The following is a 20982-nucleotide window of genomic DNA, read 5'->3' on the forward strand; positions in this document are numbered from 1 at the left end:
CCGCCAAATTTAGCTCAGGTGGACCAGGGTGAGGAGGATGCCCAGGTGGAGGAGGCAGAGGAGGAAGAGGAAGAGAATGTTTTCTTTGTCTCCAGCGTGGGAATCCTGAGAGGAAAGAACCGGAGAAAACCGAGGTGTGTGGTGGAGGTCAACAACTCGCCAGTCCCGGTCCTGGTAGATACGGGGGCATCGGTCAATGTGATGGCCCGGGGACATTATGATGCCATGGACTCGCCCCCCAATCTACTAACACCGGAGGCTCGCATATTTGCGTTTGGGGGACTGGAACCGATGCCACTGGATGGGGCCTTTGTGGCGAAGGTGGAGCACGAGGGCTCACAGATCAAAGCCCGATTCTACATGACGCCAGTAAGCAACAACACTCTGCTGAGCTGTGCCGCCGCTGAGGCTCTTGGAATTGTTAGCTTTGCGTACTCGGTATACATCGAGGACATCAACGACCTGCTCGAGAAGTATGCCGCTCTCTTCAACGGTATTGGGCTGATGACTGGCGACCCCGTGAGGTTGCATATTGATGACTCTGTGCAGCCCATCGCCCTGAAACACCGCAGGGTGCCGTTCCATCTCCGTGAACAGGTGGACAAGGAACTGGACAACCTGGTGGACCACGACATCATTGAGAAAGTAGAGGGCCCGATCCCCTGGGTGTCCCCGATTGTCGTGGCTACGAAGCCCAAGCAACCTGACTCTGTCCGCATCTGTGTAGATATGAGGCTGCCGAACAAGGCCATCAAGAGGGAGAGGCATCTTACCCCTACCATCGATGACATTATTGCAGAAGTGCAGGGGGCTCGCTTCTTTTCCAAGCTGGACCTCCGGGCGGACTACCATCAAATGGTCCTCTATCCTGAATCGAGGTACATCACCACATTCACCACCCACCGGGGACTATGCCGCTACAAAAGACTGAGCTTCGGAGTGTCCTCGGCAGCGGAAGTCTTTCAGAATATAATCAGAGGGGCTGTCAGGAATAAGGGCCTGTGGTGCAGGAGGAAGCAGGTACGGCATATCTAAAAACTATAATTCCCAGCAGTCATGGGGAATGTGTAGTTCCTTGGGCCTGCCGGTACTCAGCGGCCCGCACTTTGCAATTAGGGATTGGGCTCTTAACGGCCGCCCACCTGTGCTCATTTGCTGTTGATTAATGTTGCAGAGCACGGCGGCGACGGCAGGAGCGAAGCAGCAACGCTAGAGGTGTAAGCGGGCGGCGTGAAGGAGTCACGCCGGCTATGCCACCAGGCATCTTTATTCCCCGGGTTGCGGCGGTGCACACTTCTTAACCTGCTCCAGTGCTACAGGTCCAGGTCAGCCGCAGGAGGCTCCCGGACCATCAGTTAAGTGTTTCTGTGTTTGTTTGTTTTGCCGGGTTGTGGTGGTGATATGGAGTGAAACAGATGCTTCAAGCATTTATGTCCGGACGTAACAAGGAAAACGTCCGGACCATGAGTTAAGTGAACTTTCATAAAATCATTGGTCTAATGTGATAACGAGGTTTTGGGCAAGATAAACGCCAGTCTGGTTGCAGGCACATTGTCTTCTTCACGTTCTAATACCAGGGAAAAAACAACCCTACTAATCTGCATTTCCAGTTATTTGGCTTTTCTACATGAGAAAAGCGCCTTTCTATGTACAGTGTGTTATGCTAATCCATGTGTGTGAGGCATGTGTATGTCTCAATGTTCTCTGCTCACGATCTGTGTATTGTGGCTTTAAGTCTTGAGTGCTAACATCCCTACTAATCCGCATTTCCAGTTATTTGGCTTTTCCACATGGAGAAAAGCGCCTTTCTATGTGCAGTGTGTTATGTTAATCCATGTTTGCTCACGATTGTGTATGGTGGCTTTACGTCATGATTGCTAACATACAGGAGGTCATGTATAATGAGTTATGTATGGTATGAAGGTTATGTTATGTTCTACTAATTACTGAAGATAGAGTCAGGTCAGGTTGCAGGAGTATTACGCTATCTGGTCAGGAATTGTAGGGGTCTTTTGGCTGTTTATGTCTTGTTGTCTTCCCTTCCTTCCCTTTATTTGTCCATCCCCTTTCCCTAACTCCTTCTTCCCCCCATTGGCTGCCACGTGGCTACCTGTAATTCGAACATCCAGGCGTCCTTGCCAACCACGGTGGGAGGGGTCGATCCATTCGGCTTCTGTGGTTCGGGAGAGGGGATTGAAATCCTCCTCCCTTAAGTTCAGTTGTGACAGAATCAACAGCCCCCGATTTCGGGATTACTGAACCACCCAGGCCAAATATATAACCCTCCCTTGTTAGCGGAAGTGCTAAAGGCACTACAGGATATTCAGGTGGAATTGATACATGTCAGACAGGAATCTAGCACTTTGAAGAATCAAGTGCAAGGATTGGTAGCACAAGGGACTCCGTTGGAGGAAGCAGGGTCTTCTACTGGTAGAACAGGAACAAGAACGCCCACTGTTGTGGTTCAAGCTCCCAGTAGTGTGCCCTTGGCAGCGCCCGAAAGGTTTTCTGGGGACACAAAAAAATACATGACGTTCTTGACCCAGTGTAGGTTACATTTTCTGTGTAAACCATCGGCCTTTGAGACTATTCAAGCAAGAACTGCCTTTGTAATTTCATACCTAACAGGAGATGCGGCCGCTTGGGCGATGCCATTGGTACAGTAAGATGATCCATTATTGTATAATTGGGATAATTTTCTGGCAGAATTTGGTCGATTGTTTGACCGAAGGGAAGTGTCATTGGCACAAGACAAGGAGTTATTGGCACTAAAACAGGGTACCAGAGATGTGGTTTCTTATGTGGCACACTTCAATAGACTGGTAATTGAAACAGATTGGCCAGAGAATAAACAGACAGTTTTATTCTATCAGGGATTGAAAGAAGAATTAAAAGACGCTATGGCACAGGTGGAGCCTCAGCCCAACACATGTACAGCTATGATTGATTTGGCATTAAGGTTGGATCATCGGATGAATGAACGAAAGGGAGATAGGAAAAAACCAGAGGTGGTACCTTTTGTACGATTGGATAGAGGAAGGGTGAACAGAAACGGTGAAGGTGAACCTATGCAGATTGGAGGGGTGAGGGGACCTTTATCGGCTACAGAAAAGGAGCAGAGGAAGGTTAACAATTTGTGCTTGTACTTTGGTCAACCTGGACATTATATTTGTACTTGTCTAAATACTCCCAAGAGGATAGGTGGTGGAGATAAGAGCAAAGGCGAGTCGGGAAAAGGATTGGGCCGGCCTTAGGGGGAACACAGATGTCAGGCTCAGTGGTTGAAAAGATCCCCACTTGGGTAGCAAATACTTCACGAAAAGGTAATTCTCATTTGTATATTCTGGTAACTTTATTTTTTGCTTGTACAAAACAGACGGTGTCAGCCATGATAGATTCAGGGGCAACTGGAAACTTTATTGACATTGATTTGGCCAAAAGACTGGGGTTGCCATTGAGAGAAAAGACTCAGGTGGAAGGGGTGCAGTCGGTGATTGGGTCGCCTTTAATTTCAGGACCCATTTGTCAGCAAACTCAACCCATAGAAATGAGGTGTCAGTCTGGACATGTGGAGGACATTGTACTGGATGTAATCGCAGCTCCCCAATTTGTTCTTATTTTAGGAATTCCTTGGTTGACTCAGCATAATCCAAGAATTGATTGGGTAGCTAGAGAGATTTTTTTTGAGAATCCAGAATGCATTGGTCACATTGAGGAGGAGGTGAGCCCTGCATTGTTTTTGGCAGATCAGCCACAGGCAGTGCAAGTGGGGGTGGCTGTGGGGTTTCAGGTTCCGGCTCAATATTAAGAGTTTGTAAATGTGTTTGACAAAGGAGGAGCGGAACAATTGCCTCCCCATAGACCATATTACTGTGTTATAGAGTTAGAACCCGGGGCTAAACTGCCATGTAGGAGAATCTATGCATTAACGGAAACTGAAAACCAACATCTGAGAGAGTATTTGGATGATATGTTAAAGAAAGGATTCATTCGACATTCCACATCACCAGTCTCATCCCCATTGTTTTTTGTGCCAAAAAAAGAAGGTACGTTGAGGACATGTATTGATTATCGTGCATTGAACAAGGTGACAGTAAAAAACAGATATCCACTCCCTTTAATTTCTGGACTGCTGGATCAAGTGAAAACAGCAGTGGTGTACACAAAACTTGATTTACGTGGAGCTTATCATTTGATTCGTGTCAAGGAAGGTGATGAGTGGAAAAGTGCATTTATAACTAAGTTTGGATTATTTGAATATTTGGTTATGCCTTTTGGTTTATGTAATGCTCCTGCGGCATTTCAATTTTTTATGCAGGAGGTTTTGAGTGAGTTTTTGGACATCTTTGTTATTGTATATATTGATAACATTCTAATTTATTCCAATTCACAAGAACAGCATGTGAGCCATGTAAGGGCACGGTTAAAGAAATTACAAGAACATCAGTTATATGTGAAATTGGAAAAATGGGCCTTTCATGTGAAAAGAGTGGAGTTTTTGGGCTTCATATTGACCCAGGAAGGGATAATTATGGACAAATGCAAGGTGTAAGCAGTCCTGGATTGGCCCAAACCCCAGTGTGTTAAAGATATTCAATCTTTTTTGGGTTTCGCCAATTTCTATAGACGATTCATTACTAATTTTTCTCAGATTGTGGCACCTATAACAAGATTATTAAGAAAGGCAACAAGTTTTTGTTGGGATGTGGGGGCGGAAAAAGCTTTTCAAGAATTAAAAATGGCATTTACCTCAGCTCCAGTATTACGACATCCAGATTTGGATAGGATGTTTCAAGTAGAAACTGATGCATCCAATGTGGCCATAGGGGTGGTGTTATCTCAGAAGGATCCAGAAGGGAGTTGGCATCCAGTAGCCTACTATTCATGAACGCTCACTCCATGTGAACAAAATTATTCCATCACTGATAAAGAATTGTTAGCTATCAGGGCAGCATTCTTGGAATGGAGACATTATTTACTGGGGGCTAAACATCAGGTGTTGGTAGTAACAGACCATAAAAACCTACAGTACTTTAAGACGGCTCACACATTGAGTCCTAGACAACTACGGTGGTCTCAATTCTTCAACGAGTTTGATTTTGTGGTGACCTTCCGCCCGGGAAAAAGAAATGGAAAGGCAGATGCCTTATCACGCCAACAAAACATGGACAACATGGTATCTGAAACAAAATCTATAATTCCGGCAGAGAGGGTTTTAGGGGCCGTAGTCTCTAAGTTGATGAAGCAGGTGAAACAGGCAATGAGGAATCAAAAGAATCAGAGTTGGGGAGTGAATAACCCTTTGGAAACATTTAAAGAGAATCTCCCTTATTATGATGGAAGATTATATTTGCCTACTTTGGAACACCAAACGAAGGCTATGCATTGGTGCCATAATTCCCCTATGGCTGGACATTCAGGGAGTAAAAAGACACAGACTCTAGTGGAAAGATACTTTTGGTGGCCCAATTTGAGACAAGAGGTAACCAGGTACGTGCAGGAATGTGAAACATGCGTACGAAGTAAAGCTGATCACACCAAGAAGTCAGGTTTACTTAAACCATTGCCCACTCCCACCAAAATATGGACACACATATCAATGGACTTTATCACAGACTTACCACCGGATGATCAGTACGATACGATATGGGTGATAGTGGATTACTTATCTAAACAGGCTCACTTTGTGCCTTGTAGAGGCATTCCAGGAGCAGGGGAATTGGCAGAATTGTTTTTGCAGCATGTGGTTCGCCTTCATGGACTACCACGTACTATTGTGTCTGATAGGGGACCGCAGTTTACATCAAGGTTTTGGAGCGCTTTCTGTCAGATGTTAGGAATCAATTGTGCCCTGTCCACTAGTTATCATCCTCAGACCGATGGACAAACTGAAAGAGTTAACCAGACGCTGGAGCAATACTTGCGCTGTTATTTACATGAAGGAATGGAGTCGTGGGTTCAAGCATTATGGTTAGCTGAATTCACCTATAATAATGCTGAACATGCTTCCCTGGGAATGGCTCCCAATGAGTGCTTGTATGGGCAGGTACAGGAAATGTTGCCGGAGCAGTTACCAAATGTTGAAAACTTTCCAATACTCCAAAACAGAAAACAATTGCTTCTAACCATCAGACAGAAGGCGCGAGATAATCTTGAATATGCAAAAACTCAATATAAGATGTATGCAGACAAAAAGAGACGGGAGGCTCCTCAGTACAAGGTGGGGGATAAGGTGTGGCTATCCACACGCAATTTGCCTCTAATAGGATTCTCGAAAATGTGCTCCTAAATTTATTGGACCATATGAAATAGTAAAAATTGTGTCAGAAGTTGCTGTGAAATTGTGTTTGCCTAAGTCTCTTAGAATCCACCCGGTATTCCATGTGTGTCTGCTTAAACCCGCAGCGCCTGGAACACGCGTGCAGAGACCTCCAGCCATCCACAAAGAGGGTCATGTGGAATATGAAGTAAAGCAAATTTTGGACTCAAAAAGGAGGAGACAAGTGTTGTGGTATCTGATCCGGTGGGCTGGATATGGACTGGAAGACTGCTCCTGGGAACCTGCTAGTGCAGTGCATGCACCTCGTCTGGTAAGAATGTTTCATGCAAAATATCCGGAAAAAGCAGGTCCTGGGAAGAGCCCTGGAAGGGGAGGTAATGTCAGGAATAAGGGCCTGTAGTGCAGGAGGAAGCAGGTACGGCATATCTAAAAACTACAATTCCCAGCAGGCATGGGGAATGTGTAGTTCCTTGGGCCTGCCGGTACTCAGCTGCCAGCACTTTGCAATTAGGGATTGGGCTCTTAACGGTCGCCCGCCCGTGCTCATTTGCTGTTGATTAATGTTGGAGAGCATGGGCGGCGGCGGCGACGGCAGGAGCGAAGCAGCAACGCTAGAGGTGTAAGCGGGCGGCGTGAAGGAGTCACGCCGGCTATGCCACCAGGCATCTTTATTCCCCGGGTTGCGGCGGTGCACACTTCTTAACCTGCTCCAGTGCTACAGGTCCGGGTCAGCCGCAGGAGGCTCCCGGACCATCAGTTAAGTGTTTCTGTTTTTGTTTGTTTTGCCGGGTTGCGGCGGTGATATGGAGTGAAACAGATGCTTCAAGCATTTATGTCCGGACGTAACAAGGAAAACGTCCGGACCATGAGTTAAGTGAACTCTCATAAAATCATTGGTCTAATGTGATAACGAGGTTTTGGGCAAGATAAACGCCAGTCTGGTTGCAGGCACATTGTCTTCTTCACGTTCTAATACCAGGGAAAAAACAACCCTACTAATCTGCATTTCCAGTTATTTGGCTTTTCTACATGAGAAAAGCGCCTTTCTATGTGCAGTTTGTTATGTTAATCCATGTTTGTGAGGCATGTGTATGTCTCAATGTTCTCTGCACACGATCTGTGTATTGTGGCTTTAAGTCATGAGTGCTAACATCCCTACTAATCCGCATTTCCAGTTATTTGGCTTTTCCACATGGAGAAAAGCGCCTTTCTATGTGCAGTGTGTTATGTTAATCCATGTTTGCTCACAATCTGTGTATGGTGGCTTTACGCCATGATTGCTAACATACAGGAGGTCATGTATAATGAGTTATGTATGGTATGAAGGTTATGTTATGTTCTACTAATTACTGAAGATAGAGTCAGGTCAGGTTGCAGGAGTATTACGCTATCTAGTCAGGAATTGTAGGGGTCTTTTGGCTGTTTATGTCTTGTTGTCTTCCCTTCCTTCCCTTTATTTGTCCATCCCCTTTCCCTAACTCCTTCTTCCCCCCATTGGCTGCCACGTGGCTACCTGTAATTCGAACATCCAGGCGCCCGTGCCAACCACGGTGGGGGGGTCGATCCATTCGGCTTCTGTGGTTCGGGAGAGGGGATTGAAATCCTCCTCCCTTAAGTTCAGTTGTGACAGGCGCCCTCGCAGATCTGGAGGGCGTACTAAACATCAGTGATGACATCTTGGTGTTTGCAAAGACTGAGGTGGATCATCTGAGGAAGCTGGCGAGGACGTTCGAGAGACTGCAGTCACCGGGACTCACCCTTCACAGGGATAAGTGCAAATTCCTGCGCCCCTCCATTGAGTTCTTCGGATTCGTATTCAAAGAGGGAGGGGTATCGCCGGACCCCAAGAAGGTTCAGGACATCAAGAAGGCGCAGCCGCCCGAGTCAGTGTCCGATGTCGGGCGCTTCCTCGTAATGGTCACTTAGTGTGGGCGGTTCATTCAAAACCTTGCCTCCAGGTCTTAACCTCTCAGGGCACTAACAAAGAAGGAATCCACCTGGCACTGGGGCCCACTTGAACAGGCGGCGTTCGAGGACATCAAGGGTGCGCTGGCGGCTGAGGACACAATGGCGTTTTTCGATCCTGCATTGCCATCGGAGATCATCGTGGATGCCAGTCCGTTTGGCCTGGGCGCCGTACTGACTCAGATAGATCGTGACGGGGTGTCCGGCCAGTGGCATACGCCAGCAAGGTGCTGTCCGAGACTGAGCAAAGGTATTCACAGATTGAGCACGAGGCACTGGCAGTTCTCTGGGGCTGCAGGCACTTCTGGCTCTATGTCCTGGGGCGGCCGGTGACGGTCGTGACTGACCATAAGCCCCTGCTTCCTATTTTGGCTGGGTCATCATCGAAGCCACCGGCGAGGATCGAGAGGTGGATGCTCGCCCTTCTGGAGTATGGAGTCACCTTGGTGTACAGACCTGGGGCCAACAACGCAGCAGACTATCTCTCCCGGCACCCGGGAGTGCGTGGGGGAGTGGAATATGACACCTGTTCGGAGGAGGCTGACGATCATATCCGAATGGTGGTGGAGGCGGCTACTCCCAACGCCATGCCCCTGGCAGAGCTAGAAGCGGCAGCTGCCGAAGATGAATGCTTTTGAATCCTAAAGCATTCCATGCAACAGGGGTCGTGGAAGTCAGTGCTAGAATCTTTGGCAGGGCAGACTCAGGAAGCCAAGACCGGACTGGAGCAGCTGTGGAAGGTCAGGGAGGAACTGTCATTCTCGGCGTCGGGCCTGCTGCTCTGAGGTGACCGGATAGTAGTCCCCCAGTCGAAGGTGAAGGACGTGATCAGTCTAGCTCACCATGGACACCAGGGCGCTGCGAAGACCAAAGCCAGGCTGCGGCTGAAGGTTTGTTTCCCGGAACTCTAACAGAAGGTCGATGACTTCGTAGCGGCCTGTGTGTGGTGTCAAGCGGCATTCCCATTACAGAGGGAACCTGCCATTGACGCAATGCCCCGGGGCACACGACCTTGGGAAGTGGTCCATGCGGACTTTGGATCAACGACATTGGGCACCAACTTCCTGGTAATGGTCGACGAGTACTTGAGATATCCAGAAGTGGAGTTTGTGGAGTCTGTGGCGTTCGAACATGTGGTGGTCGGCGTGGAGAAAATGTTTGCGGCCCACGGGTTCCCTCACACGCTGTGCTCCGATAACAGGGCGCCCTTCCAGAGTGAAAGGTTCTCGGAGCTGATGGAGAGCTGCGGAGTACGACACCGGAAGATAACCCCGTTGTGGCCCAGGGCGAATGGAGAGGTGGAAAGGCTAATGCGGACACTCAACAAGACCTTCAGGATCGCCCAAGGACAGGGACAGTCCCTCCAGAGAGCTCTTTATCAGTTTCTGCGGGTGTACCGCACCACCCTGCATGCTTCCACGGGCGTGGCTCCGGCAGAGGCATTGTTCAGGCACTGCCCGCGGGGTCTGCTTCCCGAGGTTGGGGAGAAGGAGCCGGGGGTGATTGACAACCAACAGGTCGAGGCAGACCGGCGGGTGAGGATCAAGCAAGAGAACTTGCGAAGGGGGCTTCGCCCGCAGCGGCTGGAGCCCGGGGACGAAGTGCTCATCCGCAATGGACACCCCCACGGGAAACTCTCCCTCCCCTATGAGCCATAGCCGTTGGACGTTGTGACGTTGGACGTTGTGGCCGTCAAAGTGTCAATGGTAACTGCCTCTGAGGAATGTCAGTTTCTTTAAGAAGCTGGGGGATCCCAGAACTGAACCACTTCTGGAACCTGACTTGGTGGAGATACCGGACGATGGAGGAGGCCCTCCCAGCACTCCAGAATCCCCTGTCTGGGGGGCGTCGTCGGAAAGACTACTAGTGCCGGAGGAAACCAAGAGGTACCCCCAGAGGGCTCGGTGAGGGAAACTCGCTTACCTCAGCAATTACGTGCTGGGACAATTGTCGGATCAACCTGAGTCCGGGGAGTGTTGAGTAAGGGGACCCGGGTGGTTGATAATAAAGGGGCCAGTGGGGAAACTGTATTGATCGGTTGTGTTAATAACTTTGTGTGGTTTGCACTGTGTATTATTCTAGTATTTTGTGTGTCCTCCTGAAAAAGGAGGAGTGTGGCGCTGCCCCTTTTACAGGGACGCGCACGCGGCGGCGTGACGTTGCACGCCGTCGCGTGCAGCATAAATAAAGGGGGCGTTCCCGGACGAGAGCAGAGCGACCGGGAAGCCCGAACAGCAAGGACGTGTGTGTGTGTGGTCCTTGCGAGGTTGGGGGCTTACGGGCATCGCATGGGGGGTCTGGACAAACCCCCAACAGTGGTGACGGGTGGATGATGATGCCTGGGCCCGGCGGTGACGAACTTGTATAATTTTTTCCTTGAAGCGGAATCAACAGACTTTTTGTTTCGCAACACCGCCTAAATCGGGAGGTTGGCATGTATGCTTGGTCCCACATGTTCTCCCCCATACTCACCACCCTCCCCAATTCAAACCCCCATCAATGGTCCTCCCTGTGCCCCACCGACCCGTACTCACCACCATCCCCAATTCAAACCCCCATCACTTGGTCCCTCCTGTGCCCCCCCATACTCACCACCCTCCCCAATTCAAACCCCCATCACTGGGTCCTCCCTGTGCCCCCCGACCCATACTCACCACCCTCCCCAATTGAAACCCCCATCACTGGGTCCTAATTGTGCCTCACCGAGCCGTACTCACCACCCTCCCCAATTCAAACCCCTATCACTGGGTCCACCCTGTGCCCCACTGAAACGTACTCACCAACCTCCCCAATTCAAACCCCCATCACTGGGTCCTCCCTGTGCCCACCCGACCCGTACTCACCACCCTCCCCAATTCAAACCCCCATCACTGGGTCCTTCCTGTACACCCCCACACGTAATCACCACCCTCCCCAATTCAAACCCCCATACCTGGGTCCTCCCTATGCCCTCCCCAACCTGTGCTCACCACCCTACCCAATTCAACCCCCATCACTGGGTCCTCCCTATGCCTCACCGACCCGTACTCACCACCATCCCCAATTCAAACTCCCATCTCTTGGTCTCCTCTGTATATGCATGCCAACATTCTCGAGGACCTAGGAGGGAGATTTTGCGACAGAAAGCGGGAGAGTCTCTGGCCTAAATCGGGAGGGTTGGCATGTATACCTGGTCCCCCATGTTCCCCCCCATACTCACCACCCTCCCCAATTCAAACCCCCATCACTGGTCCTGCCCCACCGATCCGTACTCACCACCCTTCCCAATTCAAACCCCCATCACTTGGTCCCTCCTGTGCCCCCCCATACTCAACACCCTCCCCAATTCAAACCCCCATCAATGGGTCCTCCCTGTGCCCCCCCGACCCGTACACACCACCCTCCCCAATTGAAACCCCCATCACTGGGTCCTCCCTGTGCCCCCCCCGACCCATACTCACCACCCTCCCGAATTCAAACCCCCATTCCTGGGTCCACCCTGTGCCCCCAACCCATACCCACCACCCTCCCCAATTGAAACCCCCATCATTGGGTCCTCCCTGTGCCTCCCCGATGCATACTCACCACCCTCCCCAATTCAAACCGCCATCACTGGGTCCTCCCTGAGCCCCCCTGGCCCGTACTCAGCACCCTCCCCAATTTAAACCACCATCACTGGGTCCTCCCTGAGCCCGCCCCTGACCCGTACTCACCACCCTCCCCAATTCAAACCCCCATCACTGGGTCCTCCCTGTGCCCCACGACCTGTACTCACCACCCTCCCCAATTCAAACCCCCATCACTTGGTCCCCCCTGCAATCCTCCCCATACTCACCACCCTCCCCAATTCAAACCCCCATCACTTCGTACTCCCTGTGCCCCCCGACCCGTACTCACCACCCTCCCCAATTGAAACCCCCATCACTGGATCCTCTCTGTGCCTCACCAACCCGTACTCACCACCCTCTCAAATTCAAACCCCCATCACTGGGTCCTCCCTGTGCCCCACCGACCCGTACTCACCACCCTCCCCAATTCAAACCCCCATCACTGGGTCCTCCCTGTGCCCCCGACCCGTACTCACCACCCTCCCCAATTCAAACCCCCATCACTGGGTCCTCCCTGTGCGCCCCACCAACCCGTACTCACCACCCTCCCCAATTCAAACCCCCATCACTGGGTCCTCCATGTGCCCCACCGACCCGTACTCACCACCCTTCCCAATTCAAACCCCAATCACTGCGTCCTCCCTGTGCCCCCCGACCCGTACTCTCCCCACCCTCCCCAATTCAAACCACCATCACTGGGTCCTACCTGTGCCCCACCGACCCGTACTCACCAACCTCCCCAATTCAAACCCCCATCACTGGGTCCTCCCTGTGCCCTCCGACCCGTACTCACCACCCTCCCCAATTCAAACCCCCATCACTGGTTCCTCCCTGTGCCCCACCGACCCGTACGCACCTAGGAGGGAGATTTTGCGACAGAAAGCGGGAGAGTCTCTGGCCTAAATCGGGAGGGTTGGCATGTATGCCTGGTCCCCCATGTTCCCCCCCATACTCACCACCCTCCCCAATTCAAACCCCCATCACTGGTCCTGCCCCACCGATCCGTACTCACCACCCTTCCCAATTCAAACCCCCATCACTTGGTCCCTCCTGTGCCCCCCCATACTCAACACCCTCCCCAATTCAAACCCCCATCAATGGGTCCTCCCTGTGCCCCCCCGACCCGTACAGACCACCCTCCCCAATTGAAACCCCCATCACTGGGTCCTCCCTGTGCCCCCCCGACCCATACTCACCACCCTCCAGAATTCAAACCCCCATTCCTGGGTCCACGGCTGGTCACCATGCTGCAATATTTCCCAGAGAGGTTACAGAAAGGATTCAAAATGAATGAGCAAGATAATTAAACAAAGAATCATTGTTTTTGCCCCTGATGAAGAGTGTCGGTTTCACTCGAAACGCGTTGGGCCTACCACAGCTCCACCACCAAGAATAAATAATGAAGATTGTTTCTTGTGACCTTAAACGATTGAATGTTGTCCTTTGTTAAGAATTTGGATTTTTTTCATACCAACACGTCCTGTATTAAGACTTTATTACATAGAGTTACTCTACTACTCTTTCTATAAATGTTGGTCTGGTCATCCAGATACTAGATAGTGTGCAGGGGACGTAAGTTCCTATCTTGGGAACTTATTTTTGTCCTGTTATTAGAGCAACCTAGGTGTCAAGGTTGCCTTTCTCTCCTCTGCACCTCTTACCTCTTTTTACTTAGTTTCCTAACAAACTTGAAACCTACCCCATCTTCTCAAATTTACTACTCCTGTTACTAGGGTGTGCCTATGGGTCCTACTCTCCTCTTTCCACCCTGTGCCCCCAACCCATACCCACCACCCTCCCCAATTGAAACCCCCATCATTGGGTCCTCCCTGTGCCTCCCCGATGCATACTCACCACCCTCCCCAATTCAAACCGCCATCACTGGGTCCTCCCTGAGCCCCCCTGGCCCGTACTCAGCACCCTCCCCAATTTAAACCACCATCACTGGGTCCTCCCTGAGTCCACCCTGACCCGTACTCACCACCCTCCCCAATTCAAACCCCCATCACTGGGTCCTCCCTGTGCCCCACGACCTGTACTCACCACCCTCCCCAATTCAAACCCCCATCACTTGGTCCCCCCTGCAATCCTCCCCATACTCACCACCCTCCCCAATTCAAACCCCCATCACTTCGTACTCCCTGTGCCCCCCGACCCGTACTCACCACCCTCCCCAATTGAAACCCCCATCACTGGATCCTCCCTGTGCCTCACCAACCCGTACTCACCACCCTCCCCAATTCAAACCCCCATCACTGGTTCCTCCCTGTGCCCCACCGACCCGTACTCACCAACCTCCCCAATTCAAACCCCCATCACTGGTTCCTCCCTGTGCCCCCCGACCCGTACTCACCACCCTCCCCAATTGAAACCCCCATCACTGGATCCTCCCTGTGCCTCACCAACCCGTACTCACCACCCTCTCAAATTCAAACCCCCATCACTGGGTCCTCCCTGTGCCCCACCGACCCGTACTCACCAACCTCCCCAATTCAAACCCCCATCACTGGGTCCTCCCTGTGCCCCCGACCCGTACTCTCCCCACCGTCCCCAATTCAAACCCTGATCACTGGGTCCTCCCTGTGCCCCCCCTGAACCGCACTCACCACCCTTCCAAATTCAAACCCCCATCACTGGGTCCTCCCTGTGCCCCCCCGAACCGCACTCACCACCCTCCCCAATTGAAAACCCCATCACTGGGTCCTCCCTCTGCCTCACAGACCCGTACTCACCACCCTCCCCAATTCAAACCGCCATCACTGGGTGCTCCTTGAGCCCCCCCTGACCTATACTCACCACCCTCCCCAATTCAAACCGCCATCACTTGGTCCTCCCTGAGCCCCCCCTGACCCGTACTCACCACCGTCCCCAATTCAAACCCCTATCACTGGGTCCTCCCTGTGCCCCACGACCCGTACTCACCACCCTCCCCCAATTCAAACCCCCATCACTTGGTCCTCCCTGCAACCCTCCCATACTCACCACCCTCCCCAATTCAAACCGCCATCACTGGGTGCTCCTTGAGCCCCCCCTGACCTATACTCACCACCCTCCCCAATTGAAACCCCCATCATTGGGTCCTCCCTGTGCCTCCCCGATGCATACTCACCACCCTCCCCAATTCAAACCGCCATCACTGGGTCCTCCCTGAGCCCCCCTGGCCCGTACTCAGCACCCTCCCCAATTTAAACCACCATCACTGGGTCCTCCCTGAGTCCACCCTGACCCGTACTCACCACCCTCCCCAATTCAAACCCCCATCACTGGGTCCTCCCTGTGCCCCACGACCTGTACTCACCACCCTCCCCAATTCAAACCCCCATCACTTGGTCCCCCCTGCAATCCTCCCCATACTCACCACCCTCCCCAATTCAAACCCCCATCACTTCGTACTCCCTGTGCCCCCCGACCCGTACTCACCACCCTCCCCAATTGAAACCCCCATCACTGGATCCTCCCTGTGCCTCACCAACCCGTACTCACCACCCTCCCCAATTCAAACCCCCATCACTGGTTCCTCCCTGTGCCCCACCGACCCGTACTCACCAACCTCCCCAATTCAAACCCCCATCACTGGTTCCTCCCTGTGCCCCCCGACCCGTACTCACCACCCTCCCCAATTGAAACCCCCATCACTGGATCCTCCCTGTGCCTCACCAACCCGTACTCACCACCCTCTCAAATTCAAACCCCCATCACTGGGTCCTCCCTGTGCCCCACCGACCCGTACTCACCAACCTCCCCAATTCAAACCCCCATCACTGGGTCCTCCCTGTGCCCCCGACCCGTACTCTCCCCACCGTCCCCAATTCAAACCCTGATCACTGGGTCCTCCCTGTGCCCCCCCTGAACCGCACTCACCACCCTTCCAAATTCAAACCCCCATCACTGGGTCCTCCCTGTGCCCCCCCGAACCGCACTCACCACCCTCCCCAATTGAAAACCCCATCACTGGGTCCTCCCTCTGCCTCACAGACCCGTACTCACCACCCTCCCCAATTCAAACCGCCATCACTGGGTGCTCCTTGAGCCCCCCCTGACCTATACTCACCACCCTCCCCAATTCAAACCGCCATCACTTGGTCCTCCCTGAGCCCCCCCTGACCCGTACTCACCACCGTCCCCAATTCAAACCCCTATCACTGGGTCCTCCCTGTGCCCCACGACCCGTACTCACCACCCTCCCCCAATTCAAACCCCCATCACTTGGTCCTCCCTGCAACCCTCCCATACTCACCACCCTCCCCAATTCAAACCCCCATCACTGGGTCCTCCCTGTGCCCCCCCGACCCGTATTCACCACCCTCCCCAATTGAAACCCCCATCACTGGGTCCTCCCTGTGCCTCACCGACCCGTACTCACCACCCTCCCCAATTCAAACCCCCATCACTGGGTCCTCCCTGTGCCTCACCAACCCGTATTCACCACCCTCCCCAATTGAAACCCCCATCACTGGGTCCTCCCTGTGCCTCACCGACCCATACTCACTACCCTCCCCAATTCAAACCCCCATCACTGGGTCCTCCCTGTGCCCCCCCGACCCATACTCACCACCCTCCCCAATTCAACCCCCATCACTGGGTCTTCCCTGTGCCCCCCTGACCCATACTCTCCCCACCCTCCCCAATTTAAACCCCGATCACTGGGTCCTCTCTGTGCCCCCCCGAACTGCACTCACCACCCTCCACAATTCAAACCCCCATCACTTGGTCCCCCATGTTCCCCCCATACTCACAACCCTCCCCAATTCAAACCCCCCTCACTGGGTCCTCCCTGTGCCCCACCGACCCATACTCACCACACTCCCCAAATGAAACCCAAATCACTGGGTCCTCCCCGTGCCTCACCGACCCGTACTCACCACCCTCCCCAAATAAAACCCCAATCACTGGGTCCTCCCTCGGCCCCCCGAACTGCACTCACCACCCTCCCCAATTCAAACCCCCATCACTGGTCCGCCCTGTGCCCCACTGACCTGTACTCACCACCCTCGCCAATTCAAACCCCCATCACTTGGTCCCCCCTGTGCCCCTCCCATACTCACCACCCTACCCAATTCAAACCCCCAACACTGGGTCCTCCCTGTGCCTCACCGACCCGTACTCACCACCCTCCCCAATTCAAACTCTCATCACTGGGACCTCCCTGTGCGCCCCTCCGACCCGTACTCACCACCCTCCCCAATTGAAACCCCCATCACTGGGTCCTCCCTGTGCTCCCCCGACCCGTACTCACCACCCTCCCCAATTCAACCCCCATCACTGGGTCCTCCTTGAGCCCCCGTGACCAGTACTCAACACCCTCCCCAAATGAAACCCCCATCACTGGGTCCTCCCTGTGCCCCTCCTGACCCGTACTCACCACCCTCCCCAATTGAAACCCCCATCACTGGGTCCTCCCTGTGCCCCCCGACCCGTACTCACCACCCTCCCCAATGGAAACCCCCATCACTGGGTCCTCCCTGTGCCCCACTGACCCGTACTCACCACCCTCCCCAATTCAGGCCCCATCACTGGGTCCTCTGTGTGCCCCACTGACCCGTGCTCACCACCCTCCCCCATTCAACCCCCATCACTGGATCCTCCCTGTACCCCCCACCCGTACTCATCACCCTCCCCAATTCAAACCCCCATCACTGGGTCCTCCCTGTGCCCCCCCGACCCATACTCACCACCCTCCCCAATTCAAACCCCCATCACTGGGTCCTCCCTGTGCCCCCCTGTCCCATACTCACCACCCTCCCCAATTCAAACCCCCATACCTGGGTCCTCCCTGTGCCCCACTGACCTGTACTCACCACCCTCCCCCATTCAACCCCCATCACTGTATCCTCCCTGTACCCCCCACCCGTACTCACCACCCTCCCCAATTCAAACCCCCATCACTGGGTCCTCCCTGTGCACCCCCGACCCGTACTCACCACCCTCCCCAATTCAAACCCCCATACCTGGGTCCTCCCTGTGCCCCACCGACCACCTGTCCCATCTCTCCTTGTCCCCAATGCCTCCTGAACGTTACGTGTATTGTTCTTCAACTACATGACTCAAGCTTCTCCAAAAACCAACACGGTCTGAGTGACGTCTTTTAGTTTTAAAGTTCTCTTCTTTTTCCCCTGTGTTGGGCTTTAAGTGATGGTATTGAACTGTGTTCTGTAATTGAGTCAGGGTTTGGATTTGTTGCTGCTCCTACTGCACCTGGAATCACTTTGGCCTTAGGGGGATGGCCTAGGCTTGCATCTGATCTGCCCGCCATATTGGATGCCACTTCTCCCTCCCTTCTACAATCTAGTCTTGCCTTACAGGACCGATGTGCTCTGTTTACTCTCAGCATGTGACCTGAATATTGGAAAAACTCTTTGGCAAGTTTTTAAAATACCCTAAATGTGTAGATGAAAATGGGCCTCATTACAAGTTGCTAGGCCGGGGAAAAAAGTGGCAGTAACTCGGACGGAGTTACTGCTGTTTTTCACAAACAGTGGAATCATGCATTTGGAGGTAAAGTGGAGGATTTACCTCATACAACAAGCTGGAAGTAAATCTGCCACTTTGCACCACCTCCACCCCCACAAAAAAGTGAATTTACCAGGCAATAAATCTGCCAAAAATCCCTATGGACTCCAAAAATTACGATTCACCACCACTTGTAATCCTGTGGTAAACCTATTTGACAAAGTGGCGGTAACAGTAATCACATTTGGTGGGAATTCAGTAGATTTACCACCAAATTACCTCCAAACTCGGAATGAGGCCCAATATATCCTCAGCGCAGGAACTCTGCACCATGAGAAAATGATTTGATAACTTTCTATCACATGTGGAGAATTCTGTGTTTGATAAACTGAGCTTGCAACATTGCATTAAGCAGGGATTGCAAGAGCTCACACAGAAACCATGTTAAATGGAATGCCAAAAGTAAGATAGGCTTCTCCATGCAATGTCACCCATAACAAGAGTGGCTTGAAGCTATGAAGCAACCCAGATTTAATGGGTGCCACCCTTACAACACCAGTAACGTCCACCCCAGTACTCTAGGTGACCAAAACACGATGTCTGCATCACAGGAGATTATACAAGTGATAAATGCACACAAACCGGAAACTGTACAAACAGTTAAACCCTGGGAATGTACTCATAGATTGCTTGCACAAGTTAGATTGCCATATGCCCATCTGGAGATCCAGTTTTAGAACAGCTGGGAAGTGTGAGAAACCAGAAAATGTCCCACCCGCCAGTCCCTAGGGATCTGTCATCTAGCTGGCCAGGACACGGCCATCGCTTTTGGATCCAGTTCCAGGGGGTGGACCAGTGCATCAGGATCACCTGGGTGAGGGGTCTTCGGGGTGGCAAGATGCGGTATCCCCTTGCATATAATACGTTTACCCCAGCCTACCAGGTAGGATACATAGGAACTCTGCCCCCCCCCATTCCTACACGAACACTCACACGGACAGCCCGCTCTGGGAGAAAACAGACTAACACCCTAGCAGTGCAGTATACCTGACATGTTCCAATGCAATGGTCAGGTGTGGTCAGGCAATTACTGACCATTACTCACACCCGACTTCCATTGAACACACCCACACGGATAAAAGGCGGAGCACGAAAGCACACCCTGAGCGAGGCAAAGAAGACGAAGGGACAGCAGTTCCGAGATGGCAGCGGAAAAAGGGGAGAAAGACATCAGATCGAGAAGGGTTCGCGAGGAGGGAGATACCCTTGACCTTTTTGACAAAAAAACATTGCTTTCAAGAAATCATCAGATTAAAAAGTAGAAGGCCAGGAAAACAGGCTGAAGAACCCTGCATTGTGTGTCAGAGATATCCGGGGCACTCCCGCGTGACTAATCGAGTTGGGGAGAATCTGCAGCCACCGTGGTACTCTCCTTGGCTCCACAATCAAAGAAGCGCCAAAGAGATCAACACAGCCGGTGAGTTGAGGAAACTGATACAAGGCCGGTCTGTGTTGAAGCCAAGGTTGCAAGCAGCAACATGGTACAACGAGTGGTGGAACAAACATTGTTAAAACGTGTGTGATGAAAGACGCGAGTAAAGTTCAACTGCTGATGAATGCTTGAACTTTGAAAGGAAAGATACAAAATCATTGGCAGAGTGGTCCGTTACTACATGGGTGCTCAATCGAAGGTTTCTGTACGGTACCCAGCTGAGGAGTGACAGAAGTGAAAGTTAAAGTGTAATGAGAAAAGAATTGTGAATCAAAGTGGTCCTGCGAAAGGTCGAGCCAAATCCTACGCACAGTCGAAAGTCTTTGATTTTTGATACAGAAAGGAAGGTTTGGAAAATGAGATAAAATGGTTCGAGCCCAGTAGAGGGAGACCAATTGAGAACACTGTATTAAGGTGGGTCTGATACCGGCAGAGAGGGACCCTGGTTGAACAAAGAATCGCCTGAGAAATTGGGCTTAAGGAAATCCTGAGAAGAAAGGAACTTTGAATATTTGCTTGTCGCATCAGGCCCTCTGTAATAAGAGATTTGGAATGGCAAAGAGACTTTGGCACAGAAGGCCCTGATATTGAGGTTTTGAAATGCATCCTCGTGCTGAAGAAGCCAGAGAATGTGCCAAGCTCGAGTGTGCCGCCTTACCCGTGCTGAAAACGTGGGAAGGTGAAGCCAACGGCTCAAATATCCTGACATAATTTCTTGAACACTTCTTTTGTAGAACATCCGTTTTCCACATCATTTGTATTTAGAAGCAAGTATTGGCAATAGGTTTATTAGTATAGGCCCTTTTATTTTGACAAGACTCTACTAGGACTGTGTTATTTGATGGCCGTAGCTTGCTTCCATCTTAGACTTAGGATTGGATAGGCAATCAATCCATTGAAGTCCAATAAACACCCTTGAACTGTGATCACTTGTGTCTGTTTGATACCATGCCTTCCTTACAGAAGTTACATTTAGTTGCATGTACTTTGAAAGTTTTCTTGTGTCACAAAGTGTTTCTCATAGATCTCACCTCAGATGGAAAATCGTAAGAAACAGTAACTTGAGAGTTAGGCCATCTGAAAACCTTACACCTTATAGATTCAAATATGATATCATTCACTGCTCATCTCAAACAGTTCACTTAAAACCGTGACTAGTCAAAGTCTGTTTTTTGATTGCTCACTGAAAAAGTCATGTAACTCACCCA

General features: G+C 51.7%; 1 protein-coding gene across 1 annotated transcript in view; it reads right to left on the reverse strand.

Annotated features, from left to right (window-relative positions):
* Positions 1–20982, reverse strand: part of LOC138452729 (uncharacterized) — a 381209-nt gene that overhangs the window by 114034 nt on the left and 246193 nt on the right.

The sequence above is a fragment of the Ambystoma mexicanum genome, chromosome 4p (genome assembly GCF_040938575.1).
Source record: "Ambystoma mexicanum isolate Mex_15411 chromosome 4p, UKY_AmexF1_1, whole genome shotgun sequence".
In the NCBI taxonomy this organism is placed as follows: domain Eukaryota; kingdom Metazoa; phylum Chordata; class Amphibia; order Caudata; family Ambystomatidae; genus Ambystoma; species Ambystoma mexicanum.